The 14,200-nt window shown below is 51.8% G+C and overlaps 1 protein-coding gene across 5 annotated transcripts in view; it reads left to right on the forward strand.

Annotated features, from left to right (window-relative positions):
- The window catches only part of TIAM1 (TIAM Rac1 associated GEF 1), a 159,135-nt gene that overhangs the window by 43,686 nt on the left and 101,249 nt on the right, over positions 1 to 14,200 (forward strand). For 4 of the 5 annotated variants that reach the window (XM_048295306.1, XM_048295305.1, XM_048295302.1 and 1 more), the window contains one exon: positions 2,113 to 2,172. The exons of the other annotated variant lie outside the window; for it this stretch is intronic. The gene's annotated coding sequence lies outside the window, so the exon portion shown is untranslated. Of the gene's footprint in view, positions 1 to 2,112; positions 2,173 to 14,200 lie in introns of those variants that run through there. 5 annotated transcript variants of the gene reach the window in all.

Below are 14,200 nucleotides of genomic sequence, written 5' to 3' on the forward strand. Positions count from 1 at the left end.
TGCTGTCTGTCCTGAGCTCCCTATAGATGCAGTCTCTCTTGTGCCAAGCCCTCCTGGCTCCACAAGGTGTGTGGGACACCCTGTGTTCAGCTGTTTGTTGTTTGTTCCTTTTGTCTGATTTCTTTCCTGAAAACCCAGCTCTGCTGAAGCAAAGCAGCAACCAGCACAAGAAACAGAATGGGTTGGGTTGGGAGGGACCTTAAATCCCACCTCACTCTAATCCCCTGCTCTAGGCAGGGACACCTTCCATAGACCAGCACCAAACCCTGTCCAACCTGGTTGCTGGGAGAATCTCTCTCCCAGGTTACCTGTCCCTGCTTTCATCCTCTGTAGGCCTCCTTTGTGTGTTTGAGTTTTTCCAGGAGCTCCTTGTTCGTCCACACAGGTCTCCTGGAGTTCTTACCTGCCTTCCTGCTTGGAGGAGGTGAGCCTGGAGTATTAACCAGGTTTCATGGACCCTTCTTTCATCCAGGGCTTTATCCCACGGGACTCTACCAAGCAGATCTCTGAGAAAATGACTACATCCAATTGTTGTGGACTTTTTGATGAAAATGCCTTTTTTTCTGGCCGTGCCTTGTCTTCCATGTGACGTCCCAGAGCCGTACTTTACCTGCTGTAAAAACCAGGGAGATGCTGCTATTCCTGTGCATGGCTTGCTGGGAGAGGGGAGGTGCAGCTGTGCATCTGTGACCCCAAATCACTGCTGGGGTGACCTGGTTTCGCTCCAGGGTGGGTGGTTGGAGGAACTCGGGTTGGGTTTGGTGGGTCCTTGTGAAGCAACGCCAGCTTGGAAGTTTTTGTCTGAGAGCTGCTGTGGGATTGGGGCCGTTCGCTCCTGGCAGCTCCCTCCTCTCTTTCCCAGCTCTCTGGCCATGGCTGCTGGATTGTCAGTGAGCAAAAGACCATTCCTGTGGAATTATGGATGGATGAAACAGCGGCGGGTGTTCAGCCGGGCGGCTGTTCAGAGAGCAGGTGTTTCCTCCCGGGGTTTAAGTTACCAAATTCATCAGGACATTTCAACTTCTTGCATTTTAAATTCCCTGATCCCCAAGAACAAAGTCATTTTCTCAGCTTTGGAGGCTGACATCTGCTTACAAGGATTACGTGTGTTCCTGGAGCAGTAGGCACAGATTTTCTTTGTGGAAAGGGATATACTGGAGAGAATATTAAACCCCAGTACAAGTTCCTGCTCTGGAATGGAAATTGCTGTGCAGGTTTGGAGCAAGGCATGTTGGAGCTTGCTTATTTATTTGGCAGATGTCTGATGGTGTTACATCATCCCCAGCCCTTGGAGCTGTGAGGGCTTTGGAGGGCTCAGTGTGCTGCGGTGGGTTGGGTGGCCACGGGATGCTCTGCTCTTCCCACTTTCCTGGTGTGGGAAAACAAGCGTTTCCCATAAGGTGCCGTCAGCAAGCGCTGCCTCCCACAAATCTGTGTCCTGAGGTGATGGGAAGCGCTGGTCAGGGAGAAGAGCCGTAGGAAATCTCTGCTGGATGATGCTCAGGAGTTGTCAGTCCACTCATGTCTCCAATCTCCGAGCAGCGTGTGGGGGTGATATTTGCTGGGGATAAGTGACCTTTTACTGCTTTCGTTGTGCAGGCATTCTAGAGACTTACTTTTAAAATAGATTCTGTTTTGCTACCTGAAACCTCTGCCAGTACTTCCAGGTCATTGTTCTGTGAGATCCACGCTAACCCCGAGGATAATTTTGCTGAGAGCATTCAACTGGGAGCCAAGCTTTCTGTAAAACTCCAGATCAATAGCAGGGGTACAATTAGCTAAACCCAAGTCCTGTGGAAAGAGTTGCTTTGGAACAAGTAAATGCTGCCTTGCAGCCCTCAGAGCCTGGAGCTGACCGACGGCAGACCGAAGGGAAACCACCTTAATTGGCTCTTGTGGCTCTGGCAGGATACAAACAGCAACAAACAGTGAGAAGCAATTTGGATTTGAATTATTTCCCCCCTGCATTAATAGGTCGAGGTGGTGTCAGTGATAAAAGTCTGGCTGCTGTAGTTTGGCCGAGGTGTGTTTCAGGGGGTCAGGCAGCTTAACAGCAGCTCTGTGTATCTGAATGCTTGAAGCTGACCTTTTGATCTTCCTTTTTTGTTCCAGGAGCTGCGTGGGACAGCCAATGTTTCCCTCCCATCCTATTTGCCGCTGTGACACCCTCATGTGAGTAAGGACTGGGGTGGGTTTGGTGAAGGTGTGTGTTTGCAGCTCCTGCCCACCCTCCTCCTGCTCTGTGCCTTCCCTCTCCGTCCTGGGGCAGAACCCCCCAGCCTGCAGAGCAGAACAAGTGGTCTCTTAGAAGTAAAAACATGAAGGCTTCTTGGAGATGGAGAGTGAAATGTTTATAGGAGAGACCCTGTCAGCAGCTGCAAGTTTTGTCCAAGCAGCATGTCCAGCAATGTTTATAGAAACATGGCAGCACTAAATCGGGACAGTTGGTCACTAATCTTTGCAGAGACACAAAACTGATTAAATAAAAAGATTCCTTGAGGCACTCTCTAAATTGCAATATAAGGGTGACCCTGGCTTTTAAAGGCTCCCCTGTGGCCCCTGTTCCTCCCCACGATTCCTCTGTGTGGTCACTCCAAATTGCTGCCAGCTGGCCCATTCGTCCTGTGTGGGGTTGTGCTGCTTCTCGGCTGTGACCTTTCAAAGAGACAGACAAAATCTCTGGCTTATGCAAATCTTTGAATTTGTAGCCAGCCTAACAGTAGGGAGGAGGAATACAGGGAGTTTAAACTGCAGAGGGAAGAGATTCTGTTCTTTAATGCCTCACTATTGACCACAGACCCCACTGTGCCCATAAATGACTCTGAGTCTTCTTGCTTGTTGTGTTTGAGGTTTTCTTGCCTCTGTGTTGCCTTTTACCCTTGTTTCAGACATCAGGTTATGGTATTTTTTCAGCTAGACAAATATGAGCTGTTTTTCTGTTCCAGGGTAAGTTTTCCTTTCCAGCCGAGTGGTTTTGTAGTGCGGTGCCTTCACAGAGGCAAAAACAGAACAGAAAAACATGATTTAAAAAAATGTCAGCATCATAAAGAAAGAGGAATGAAACCAGAGGACTGCTGATCATCAAAGTGAGCGTGCCAGTGTGTGAACATGTGGCAGGGCAGTCAGTTAACAGAAAATGATAGTGAAATTGGGTGATATTTCTAGTCTCCCCAGGGGGAAAGCACATGTGTTTTACAATGGATCATGAAATGTTATGGTGTTCGTGTCTAATACGTTAATTCTGCCAGGGCAGTAATCCCAAGGTTCCAATCCACATTTAAGTTGGAAAGATATGCACAGGCTTTTATTGAGGACATAAACGACAGTGCATTTAAGGCAAAATAACAGAAAGATGGGAGAGGTTTCCACTCTCTCTTCCCTTCTCTCCCACTCTATTGTATCAAATACTGACTCATGCCAGAGGGGCTGCCCCCCTGAAGCCTGGTGCTTCTTCCATGGCAGACATAGAAGTTAATCCTTTTTTTTTTTTTTTCCCCCCAATTTTGGGAGGGAGATGCTGTTTGTGATGTTTTTGTGCTTGTGTGGGTTTTGTAGGAGCAAGTCTTGAGCACTTCTAGCTTGAAACACCTGCAAGGGCCGGTGGTTGTGGATCAGCCCACGGTACTGATCCAGACTACAACCTGTGTGTTGTGCACCTGGGTAGCCCTGAGCCAGCCCCAATTCCCTCCTGTGCTTCCCTGCCCAGTGGTGGAGACGTGGCTCTGAGCCTGAGCTGTCCTTTTAATCAGGGCCATGTGTTCCCTCTCCCTTCCTTGCAGCAGCACTGGGGCTTTGCTCAGCGCACAGTGAGCAAGTTCAGGGAGCCAAAATGGCCAGAAAATAAAACTGGTGTTTTGGCCAGGTGTGTTTTGGGAGCCAGGTTCCTGGAAGAGGTAGGCAGGATGTGGCAGCCCTGATGTGGTCATTTTTGGAGAGGTCTGAGGAGGAAGGAGGTGTCTTGGAGCCTGTTTGGCTCTCTCGTAGTCCCAGTAGTGTCATCAGAACACTTCACTCCAAAGCCCAGTGATAGATGGACACCCTTGGTTAACCCTTCCTTGCCAGCTGTGGGGCTGTGCTGCTTTGCTGTGCATTTTAGAGCTTCTTTGCTTGCGTCCTGCAAGGTGATGTCCCAGGGGACACCTGCTGTAAGGACCAGGGTGGAGAGTGCGGAAGAGGAGGTCCCTCCCTGGAGAGGCTCTGTATCGCTCGTGCTGTGGGATCCCCTGATGGAGAGAGCGCAGGAGATCTGAGGCCTTCTGTGCCTTTTTTTCTGCTTTCTCGGGGGTCCCTCCAGGACTTTGATCCGTGGCTGATGTAGGAGGCTCTCAGTTGGGTGTGTTGTTGAAACGGGAGAAGAGATTGATGCTCACGCCCTCTGTGCTGGCCCAGCCCCAGCTCGAGGGAGCTCAGCCGGGTTCTGCAGAACCCCGAAATGCAGAACGTGGTTATTTAGGTTTGAGGAGTTCCCTTATCTGCCCTGAGTGTGGCTGCAGTGGGGGAAGTGGGCCAGGTTATAAAAGTCGTTTCTCCAAGTGACCAAGCCCAGCATTCTTGAGACGCTTCAGCACACGATCCCCCCACTTCTGCTTTTGGGCAATTAATGCAGCCCATGAAACTGAGCTGTTCTGTTGCTCTGCAGTGTGTTTGTGTGCTCCCTGCCTATTTATTGCCACTTTCAATACCTCTCCAGAACTATCCATCCCATGCTCTGTGTCTCAAGCACGTCCGTGTGCGTGCGTGTGTGGGGAGCAGAATAAAGGGAAGATAACGTTGGTCACACAGACTTATGCAGAGCAGGATCTGCCCTGATATCTCTGCGAGCTTCTTAGAGTTGGAACAGTGACAGCAGGCAGCGTTGGAGTCCACCTCACAAATGTTGTGTTTAATCCCAAATCAGGCTTTAGCATTCAAGTAACAGACAAATACTGAAAAGCCTCATAAGAAGTAGGAGGAACAGGCAGGACTTTAAAAAAAAAAGTATAAATGAGGAAAACTAATCAGCAGTTCTGGAACCATTATGATTTTCAGAATGCAAGGCTTTTGCCAGTAAAAGGTGTCTACCCTTAAGCTTGCTCAAGAAGGTAATCTGTGTATGAACTCCCAGTCTTAGGGATCACTCAGAGCCTGATGGATCTCTGAGCCTTCAGTCTCACATTTGTGCAGGTAAAAAGGCAAGGTCACGCAGCAGTGGCATTAGAAGCTGGGGGCTCAGGTCAGACCCCAATGCAGCCCTGCCAGAGGTGAGTGTGTAGCCCATGGCTGTCTGTACCTGCTGTCTGTCAGGGTTGCTGCTGCTGTGCAGCATTCAGGAATGGGCTCACAGGAGCAGGGCTGGGGATGGAGTACCACACACCAGGAATTCTTTGCCTGCTGTGTCCACAGTGAGCTGTGGCTTCCTCCAAAAAGTACTTTGGAACAAGGTTTAGAGGCTCTTTATTTTGTTTTAAATGTGCTGGTACCAAAAGATAGCCAAAGACTTCTGACTGCAGTACAGAGAAGATGCTTCCAGTTGCTTCATGCTTTTCTTTTGCACTTGTTTTGCCTCTCCTCTCCTTTTCCTGCTGGCCATGGAAAAGAGTCATTGTTTAAAGGTGTTCCCTGGTCGTGCTTCTCAGTTGCTGCCATTCCATGAATGGCGAGGAGGCTTCAAGGCAGTGGCTCATCTCCCCTTGATGTGGAGTTGTGGCCTCTCTGCCAGGCATGGGTGCTCCTGGGCGTTTGGTAATTGTCTGGGCAGTGCCCCTGCACTTGGGGTCAGCATGTCACTCTAGTGGGAAGGGACATGTGGGGTCCTCCCAAAGCAGGGTCAGCTCTGGGATCAAACCAGGCTCCTCAGGGCTCTTCTCCAGGCAGGGCTTGAAAACCTGCAGGGATGGAGCAGGCACAACCTTTCCTGAGAACCTGATCCCACTTCCCTTTTTGCCATGAGCATCTTCAAGGTGGAGACCTTGGTATATCCCAGCTGCTCTGCCTGTGATTCCCTGTGTCCCACTGAAACATGGTGCAGCTGGACTTGGCAGGGCACCACCATTGTGGAGGCCTGACAGAGACCACAGATGGATACAAACTGTGCTTTGAAATGAAGGGTTTGTTCCTTGTGAGGAGCACAGCACAGGCAAGCAGATACATGGAAATAGTGTTATATGGGATGTTGTGTCATGGCTGTGAATGAGGGCAGGATAAATAGGAAAAGTTGAAAACCAGCATTTACCTTCATATAAAGTCATGTTGATCTTTCAATTAAAGAACGTGATGTGAGTTTTGAAAGGGAAAAAGACTGCCCAAGGCAGCTTAGAACAAGTTAATAGGAAAGGGGAAGCAGGGAAGGCGGTGAGACATAGAGCACAGACGTGTGGTCAGTCCAGTTGTGCCAGCCCTGTGTGCCAGCTGTAATGTTTATAACCCTGAGTCATCCTGTGACAGTCAGTGCTGGTGGCCCTCTGGGCAGGGCCTGAGGTCCAGATCTCTGCTCACCCTGGAGGGCTTTGGGTCAGGCTGTGAGTGGGGTCAGGGTCCCCTGAGAGAGGTGTTAACAGTGAGGTTCCTGTTCCGTGCTCTGGTCCAGGGAGGTTGGAACCAGGTCAGGGCTTCTTTTCATTGAGGTGACATTGACGGGAGATTTGGTTTGGGGTTTTGTTTTTTTTTTTTTTTTTTTTTTTAGACATCTGGCTGTAATAGAAGAAATAAATTGGAGCTTGTTTTCTAAAAATGAGAACATGTGCAGTCAACCAGCATCTTTTATTTTTATGCAGCACGTCTAAAATAGATGCAAGTCTGCCTCTTTGAGAGCGTGCATCCGGCACGAAGTCACAGCAGCGTTGGTGCTCCTGCCCTCTTCCTCCGTGCTCCCTCCCCTCACTTCCCTGCTCCCACCACTTGGCAGTGAGCTGCTGAGGGGGTGACTCGTGTTTGGATGTGCCAGTCAGCCTCACACGGCGGGGGGAAGGTGGCAGTGACACGAGGATGTGGGCGGGTGGCTGTGGTGCTGCTCTGGTCCCTTCTCCCTTAGGAACTTCTGTGTGGGAGAGGAAGGGAGCAAGGAACCTTGTGGAAGCCTCCTGCTCAGGTGGAAGGTAGAATTGGATGGACAGGGAAGCTCTGTCTGGACAGAGGAGTTCCTTACTGGCAGGGTGCTTTCTGCCATGTCCCTGGAGTGGCAGGCACCGATGGTCTATGCTTGAAGCTGTGTGTTCAGGAGAAAAGGAGCCCAGAGTTGTTTCCTTTGAGTCTGCTGGGAGTGGAGAGCATTTCCCCTCTCAATTCCTGCTTCCAGCACATGAGGAATCATGGAATCACAGAATCATTTAGGCTGGAAAATACCTCTGGAGACCATGGAGTCCAAGCTGTGCCCGATGCCCACCTTGTCCCCAGCCCAGAGCACTGAGTGCCACCTCCAGGCCTTCCTTGGACACCTCCAGGGATGGGCACTCCAAACCTCCATGAACAGCCCCTTCCAGTGCTTCCAACCTGCCCCTCCCCTGGCCCAGCCTGAGGCCATTCCCTCTCCTCCTGTCCCTGTTCCCTGGGAGCAGAGCCCGGCCCCCCCCCCCCCCGGCCACCCCCTCCTGTCAGGGAGTTGTGCAGAGCCACGAGGTGCCCCCTGAGCCTCCAGTTCCCTCTTCCTCTTTGATGTCCCTTCCCTGTGTTTGGGCGGCTCTGCAGTTGTCCAGAGCAGGGGAGCAATCTGCCCAAACTGTCTTTTATTTTCCATCAGGGCCGTGCAGGAGATGGGGATAATACTTGCCTTGCAGGGGCATTGTGAAAGTTAATTTGCTAATTATTTACAAAGCACATCAGAGTGCTGCTTCAGTTATACACAGGGTTATGATAACATCTAATTAGTAATTCCTTATGATGCTTCATTTTCTTTCTGCCATAAATGTTGGTCTAATAGAGGGACAGCCCTGCCTGTGCTTGTCATCCCAGTGCCTCAGAGGGAATAAAAAAGCTGGATTTGATGTGGAAATGGTCCCTTTCCGCCCCCATCTTCCTGTGCCACCTTACCCACTGTCCCCTTTGGTGAGCTGCTGCCTAGCTGGTGTCCATTGACAGGTTACTGCTTGGGGAGAACTCACCCCTTCCATGGAAACCTCATCCCTCTGGCAAAACCTCTTGCTCTTCCCTGCTTTCCCATCCTTCCCAGCCTCACAGCTCTGTGTCCTTTCTTGCTGGGCAGGGGCAGGTGAAGGATGGCAGGCAGGAAAGGAGGAGCTGCCATGGGACGATCTCTGCCCTCCCTTTCCGTGGGATCTGGACCAAGAGCTGGGATAACAGGGTACAAGATTTCCTCTCTAAGCTTTTCTCTTTCTTGCTCTCTGTCTTTGCCTGTGTTTGCATCCCATATTGTGCTGTTCTGTCTCATGGGGTGTGTGCAGCATCTTGTCTTCGCTTTGGCCGGCGTGGATATGAGATTTCATCCTGCAGTGTGTTGTTTTTCTCTCCTCAAAGTAAGTAACACTCAGAGACCTTTGCTGTCCATCACACATTGCTGGTTTTGCTCGGCTGTGAGTGGCTTTGGGCGCTTCTGAGGGTGTCAATATCCTGTGTGTTTAATGCTTCAATGCAGTGAGTCCAGAAGCTTGTGATAGCTATTTTTAGTATTGAAAAGTTTTGACAGCTAAAGTAAACCTACATTACCCATCACTTGACAGCATCGTCACCAGCGTGCAGCTTGTCACTCTCGTTCGGAGCTGATTTTTCCAATGAAATTAAAACTATTGGCAGGGATGTGGTGGAAGTGTGTCAGTACGCAGCATGAAAATGACAGCAGCTACTGCCTGGCTTCAAAAAAATGAGAGGAGGTGTTTGCATTAGAGGTCTTGAATAAAATGTTCCTCCTTGAGCCTTCCCATGGAAAAAGGAAGCAGTCCCTGTTCTGTTAAGCTCTGGCTTATCCTTGCACCACGCGGCTGTCGTGGTGCGGACTGAATGGGGTGGTGGGTGCTGCCCTGGGGCATTGCACCCCCAGTTCGATGAGGATGTCACAGCCACAGCCATGTCCCTGCTCAGGGGCACCTGGGTTGGAGCCTCCAGCTCAGCCAGATGGTCTTGGGCACCCCATAAACCCCCCTGGTGCTGGGCAGTGAAGAGCTCAGGGTGACTTTGGGCCTGTGTGTGTGTCCAGAAGGGCTCCCCCACTGCGGGTGGTCTGTTGATGACTGGAAACAGGGGTTTTCTGTAGGTACTGATCCTACGTACACAAAGGTGTGTGTCGTACCTGCACACACCTGGACGGTCCCAGGGGAGATGAGCAGCCCTACCTTTGCCCATGAGGTGATGCCACTAAGTGATGAGACAGCCCCAGGGCTCCAGGAGCCTTGGGACAGCGCTCCCAGGGATGCACAGGGCAGGATTGTTGGGGTGTCTGTGCAGGGCCAGGAGCTGGGCTGGATGATCCCTGTGGGGCCCTTCAGGCTCAGGGTGTTCTTTGGGTGTCTGCAAGCAGAGTGCCCGCATCGGTGCGAGAGCTGCCAGCCACAAGCTGAAATGCAAGCCTTAAAATTTAACTTGTGCTTGGGCCAGAGGTGGTTCCTGCCTCTCGTCACTTGTCTTGGTTTTGCAGGCAAAGGTGCTGGCTCGCTGCCAGCATCCACTCCCTAGAGCTCATTAGGAACCTTTTTCAGCTCCCCTTGTAGCGAAACAACAGGGATCAGCTTTCCCAGGAGCTGATATATCTGCTGACCTCTCCAAAGGGAAAAAAACCTCCTGTAATTCATTACCTGACTTCTGTAGAGGCTGAAAGGGAACTATTTGTGACTGAACAATACTGGCCTTTCACAACTCCCTTCCTAATCCCAAATAGAAACATGAGGCTGAGAAAATCTTTGTGATAGCAGGGAGTATGGATGCATTCAACACAGTGTAACTTCTCATGGCATTAATGTTTTGTAATTGCCAAGGGTTGGCTGGCAGGTTTTTATTGGACAAAGCAAAGGCAGGCAGTGTGTTAAACATCACTTTGAGGGCGCAGAAGTGATTCTGATGGCGGTGTAGTGGTTTTCCATCTTGTGAGGTGCTGCATCACAGAGATCCAGTTTGAAAGCTGAGGTTTTAAAAAAAACCAATGCAAGCTAAGTCAGCTTTCTTCTTCAGTTTATGATTGAATCCAAGATGGCTCCAGTCAAACTGTCCCCACCTACGCAGGGACAACCCTTTGGTCCTGCCAGGTACGTGAGGCTGCACAGGCACAAGGAGTGGGATTCCAGGGTGAAGGCCAGTGCATGGCTTGCCCACATCATCCACAGGGAACTTTGAAGGCCAGGTCACGTTTACAGGGCTGCAGTTTTTCCAGGATTCCGTGGAAAAGGGCACTAACATCCCAGTGACGTGTGCCCCGTGCCTGCGAGTGCCGCCAGCTTCGTCTGTGCTTATGGGATGTTTGGAGAAGCACCAAAACGGGCCATGGACATCAGCTCCTTGGTGTTCCCCCGGGGATGTTCCTGACAGATGATTAGTGGCTAGTGGGCCCAGGGTCGTGTCCTGAAACACGTCTGATCAAGGTAGGTGATAATCACCTCAGGAACCCCACCATGACTTGCAGAAGGACCCGAGTGGCTCCAGTTGTCTGGATGGTGGAGACGGAATGCTCCTCCAAGGCCAGCTGTGCGTGCAGGTGAAAAATAAGACAGATACAATCATGAATTTTTGAAGCACCTTGTCTTTGTAAAGTAAGCCTTAGTTAAGGAGATACGGTCTGCGGAGCCCTGTGTGAGTGTAGCAGATGCTCCTTGTATCTCACCTTCCTGCTGTGCTCAGGGTGAGTCACTGTGCTGAAGTGACTTCCTTCTTTCTGCCCCAAGTGCTAATCCATTGTTAAAATGATATTAACTCATGTGTGCTAATTAGCAGGTGTGCCAGGGTGTGAGAGGCCCAGGATGTTAACTAGGGTTGGTAAACACACCTTTATGCAGGATGCAGACCTGAATTGTGTCTGATGGGACTCCCTCTCCCTTCCTTTCACAGCAGAGAAGTGCTGTGTTGTGGGACCTTTCTCCTCTGGGCTCTGTGGTGGGATATCCATGTCTCAGCTCAATATTTGGGAGAGCCTGTGGGTCCCTGGAAGGTTCATAGAATCACGGAATGTCTCGAGTTGGAAGGGATCCACAAGGACCATCCAGTCCAACTCCTGGCCCTGCACAGACACCCCAACAATCCCAGCCTGTGCATCCCTGGGAGCGTTGTCCAAAGGCTCCTGGAGCTCTGTGGAGCTGTGACCATTCCCTGGGGAGCCTGGTCAGTGCTCCACCACCCTCTTCCCCCCTTTGGGGGAAGAACCTTTTCCTGATCTCCAGCCTGACGCTACCCTGGCACAGCTCCAGCTGTGCTGGGTCCTGTCCCTGTCACAGGGAGCAGAGATCGGAGCTGCCCCTCAGGAGGAGGTGCAGCCTCCGTTGAGGTCTGACCTAATTTCCTCTTCTCCAGACTGGTGGGATTCATCCTGCCAGAAGGACGGAAGGAAAAGAGACTTTTCCCAGTGGTATCATGACTCGGCTGAAGAGAGGAGGGTCATTTTGTGCCCAGCTGCAGGGCTGAGCTCATGGCTGCTTGTTGAAGCTCCTGGAGGTGACGTTCCCTGCAGGCATCCAGCTCTGGAGCTGGCCTGGCTGTCTCCGTGCCGTTTCGGGCAGAATATGCCGGGCTGGCTCAGAACAGGTTTTGGTAGTTCCTCGCTCCTTGCTTGGCGCAGGGGAGCACTGCTGTTTACACAAGCTGGCTCGCGCCCTCGGAGGAAGCCCACATCAAAAGGGTGTATCCCAGTGCGTCAGCGGGGCCGGGAGCCGGGGCCAGGCCTGGAAATGCCTGTTCTCCCCAGCGGGAGCGGACACGCCGGGCCTGGCACTGCCCGCCGGGGTACTGCCCGCCAGGGCTCCCGGCGAGGCTCCTGTTGGACGGCTGCTCCACGCCTTCCCTGCGTGGCCAGGCCTCCTGCTCCCACCATCCTGGGCCCTGCCGGGTCGCTCACCCAGCCAAGCTTCTCTGGAGGAAGCATCTCATTTCCTAGGAGGAGGGTGGGTTGGATCCTACATGACTTGGGCGAAGGCTTTCCTTGCCTCTCCCTCTGTGGATCTCTCTCCATACATAAGGGTTGCTGTTTATGGCTGGCTGGTTTTTCTTCCAGTGCTGAGGGTCATGATTGAGGGGGAAGTCACTGCTTTTCTTTTACACACCTGTACTGAACCTTGTGGCTCTGCACAACTCCCTGACAGGAGGGGGCAGCCGGCGGGGGGTCGGGCTCTGCTCCCAGGGAACAGGGACAGGAGGAGAGGGAATGGCCTCAGGCTGGGCCAGGGGAGGGGCAGGATGGACATCAGCAGGAATTTCCCCATGGAAAGTGTGGTCAGACATTGGCAGGGGCTGCCCAGGGAGGTTTGGAGTCCCCATCCCTGGAGGTGTCCAAGGAATTCCTGGACATGGCACTCAGTGCTCTGGGCTGGGGACAAGGTGAGTATCAGGCACAGGTTGGACTTGATGGCTTTGGAGGTGTTTTCCAACAAAATGATTTAAAAACCCACCAGTGGTCGCACCAATGTCTGAAGCTTTCTGCAAGCTTCTCTTAGAGTAGGGGTAGCACACATAGCTCATGCTTTCCTGGGAGTTCTGGCCATTCCAAGGATTTTCTTTGGGTAGCAGGAAGAGACGCCCCACAGTGCTGTGGCAGGGCGCAGATGAACCCGGCGCTGGTGGCAGAAGGGTGGTGCTGCCTTTTGCCCTCCAAATCTGAAAATCACTCCAGACAATCGCTGGATCTGTCGTAGTAAGCACCTGTCCCTCCTCTCAGTGTGGCAATGTGGGTGCTGTGTCTGTGGGAGCTGGTGTGTGCACACCTGTGTGTAGGTACATGCCGTGTCCGCCTCACGGCAAGGCCGCTCCAATGGGAATGATTCCATTCCGATGGGAGTGATCCCGGCTGGGCGGTGTGGGAGCGCTGACCTGTTCCAGCGGGCTGGAGGTGGCCGTGCCTGAGTGGACCCGAAGGCAGGCAGCAGCAGCCCCTGTTGCCCTCTGAGTCACTCAGGGCTCACCAAACCTGCTCGTCTGCTCGGGGTGTACTGAAAGCTGCTCTCCCGTTTGTTTGTCGCGCAGATGGGAGCTGTTGGTTTGCTCATTCTGGGTTTAAATTCACCATAATGTTGAGGATTGATTGTTTCAGTGCTGCTCAGTCCAAACAGTGTCAGATCCCATCCCTCCTTCAGCCCTTTGCTGCTGTCAAGGTGGAGCACTCTGATGCTTCTGGGGTGTGCCTGTGGTCATGGGGGAACCTCGTGCTGAGCGTGGGTGGATCTGTTGGAAACATCTGAGGCTGCGAGTGCTGAGATGAGAAGTTAAACCCAACGTGCTGTTTGAAGTGGGCTCAAACTCACTGCTCACTCCTGTTCCTGGTCACGGGGGCTGTAAGGATGACTGTGCCGTGTCAAATTGCTTCTCTGATATCTCGTCCCTGTCCCAAAATAGAATCATCCCCTCCCTTGCTCTGTACCCGCAGCACCCAGGCGTGTGGAGCCCCACAGCCGCACTCCAGCTGTTAAATCCTTGCAGTCCCACAGCAGCATGTCCAGCCCTGGGTCAGAACTGGGCTCCTGCATGAGCCTTTTGCCATTTTGTTTTGTTCTTTTCCTCATGGTTCCGTCCTTTTCCCGACTTGCGGTCACTGCTGGGTTGCAGAGGGTGGGACTGCAAGGGTACAGTTATTGCTCAATACTTGGTGTTTGTGAAGTATCACGCAGAGTTGTAAATGTTAATTTGTTAATTAATTTGATTTCTGCTTGTAAAGAATATTTACTGTGTTGTCTACTTCCTTTCCAGAGCAGTTTCATACCTGTTTGCCTTGTCCCATATACGTGGTGCAGAGGCAAGGTGGGGGAGGTTGGGGGATAAACACAGATGGTTTGGGTTTTGTGTTGGTATTTCTTATTTATAGCAACCATTAGCCAGCCCTGGTCTGGAGGATGCTGCTGCTCAAATCTTAATCCAGAGACAGTTATGTGGAAGTAGGGAATTAAGTAAAACCAGATCTATGCGTAATTTCTAATTCCCCGAAGTTCCTGATCCTGGAAACCCTTCTGCACCTGTGGGCAGCTCGGTGGGAGCAGCTGCTGGTGTGTTTTTAACGTGTTCTCTCCAGAAGCACCATCCGGATACGTACCCAGGGAAACCCTCGGAGTCGTGGGGGAGTCGAGGGCAGAGGCAAAAGGCACAGAGT

This window comes from Corvus hawaiiensis, chromosome 2, assembly GCF_020740725.1.
Source record: "Corvus hawaiiensis isolate bCorHaw1 chromosome 2, bCorHaw1.pri.cur, whole genome shotgun sequence".
Classification (NCBI taxonomy): domain Eukaryota; kingdom Metazoa; phylum Chordata; class Aves; order Passeriformes; family Corvidae; genus Corvus; species Corvus hawaiiensis.